The sequence below is a fragment of the Echinops telfairi genome, unplaced genomic scaffold, assembly GCF_000313985.2.
Source record: "Echinops telfairi isolate 266 unplaced genomic scaffold, ASM31398v2 ScPeMD7_7421;HRSCAF=8459, whole genome shotgun sequence".
NCBI lineage: Eukaryota > Metazoa > Chordata > Mammalia > Afrosoricida > Tenrecidae > Echinops > Echinops telfairi.
In genome coordinates, this window is record NW_022111321.1 from 11,143,572 (window position 1) to 11,145,618 (window position 2,047).

Here is a 2,047-nt window from a genome sequence, read left to right on the forward strand (position 1 = left end):
ACTAAACATGATGCTTTCCTCTAGTAATGATTCCCTCCTGATGACTTGTCCAAAGCAACTGAATCTGATATTGTTCTGTTGTGATCTATATGATTTTTATTCATATACCTCTTGCAGATTGCTATTTCTCACTGCCAAGGAATCACTCAGACTCATTGGGATGCTTTTAGTTGCTATTTAGATAGGAATAATTTAAAGGGATCAAGTTCTCTCTGCACCTTGTCACACTAAAAATAAATATAAAATTAAACAGTTATTCTTAAAATGGGGACTCTTTAATAAACCAATTGGAAATTTCTAGCTTTTTATCACCCAAGTAGCCCCAGTATAGTATTTGATGCGTTGAGATCTGTTTTGCAAATTGTCGTTAATGTGCTCTTGGAAATTATTGTTTTCTCTTAATATTGTTTTCAAATGCAGTTTTCTTTTGAGTATAATACTTCATTTGATTACCCCTTTAAGTATGTAATGATTTCTGTGAGATTGTATCAATCATTTTCCACAATGCAAGTTATGCTTAAAATGGATTTCAGCAGTAGTCAAAAATGAAGACTAACATACAGACCTACAGCCTTTTCAAAACGAAGTTTGCACAGGATATTCTTTATAACCAGTGATTACTACAGTGTGAGTGGTTTCTACCACTAGATTCCAATCCTTTCTTACCACTACTCTTTTCTATAAGGATAGTATAAAATATCCTTCATTTTAAATTCACTTCTCTCTGTCATGTCCACATTTGTTACTTTTGTATTGAATGGCTCAAAATCATGGTCTACTGATAAAGACCAATCCTACCAATGAAACTCATGTTTAAATATGACAAATTAGGTACAAAAATGTTTTTGTGTATTCAGTTTTCTTTCAGAAGAACATTTTATAGCAGTTTTTTTTTAATAGAATGGATACAAAATCCTTATCTAGCCATGTTTTCAATAACAACCAACCATTAAATGAGCCTAGTGTGCAACTTCACTTATTTATTGCTATGCTTCCTTTCTTTGAAAATTTTCTTGAAATGTATTTCTCCTATCCTATTGGAGAATTTTTTTATGAAAAGTATATATATAAAGCATAATATTTTCCATATGCATAATTCAACAGTATTAATTATGCTCATCATTTTGTGCAGCTAGCATCATCCATTTCCAAATATTTTCTTTACTTTAACAGAAGCTCATAGCCCCCAAAACAATAGTGGTCTCTTTGCCCCTCCCTTCTACTCGTGGCAGAACTTTGGTCTCCATACATTTTTCTATTCAAAATATTTTATGTAAGTGGGATCACACAAGCTTTGCCTTTTTATAACTTTTCATTCAGCTTAATGTTTATCCATGCTGTATCACGTATCAAAACTGAATTTCTATTTATGGAAGAGTCATATTCTATGTATGTACCACATTTTGTTTTAATCATCTGTTCATGGGTTTTTAGACTGCTCCCACCCTTTTACTATTTTGGATAGTGCTGCAATGAATATCATCGTATGAGTTTATGTTTGTGGTCATGAACTCAGTTCATTTGGGTCTATTTTTAGGAGGCAAATTGCTGGATACATAGCAATTTATGTTTAACATTTTGAGAAACTGTCTCCCTTACTTAAATATAACATACTCTCTATTATTGAGAAATCGTGGACATTTTTTTACATAGTTTAATTCACTCTTACCAACTTTAAATCCTAAAGTGAATTTATCTTGAAAATAACATACATGTTTCCAAAGAGACAATATATGTATTCATGAATAAATTGATAATGAGGCAAATGGAATCAAATCATTTTGTACTCATACTCTTTCTTATCTCAGTCACTTGGAGTTGGTTATCTTATTCATGAACACGAGGGACACAAAACAGCATAAGGACTCTTGATCAGTGTGTTAGATAGGGTTCTCTAGAGAGATAAAACCAAACTGCTGATAATTATAAAGATAATTAGATATATAACAAGAAATTAACTGTTAAATCATATACAGATAAATATATAATACAAGAAATAAACAGTTAAATTATAAAGTACTACAAATGGCTCAATGCAACTCACTCC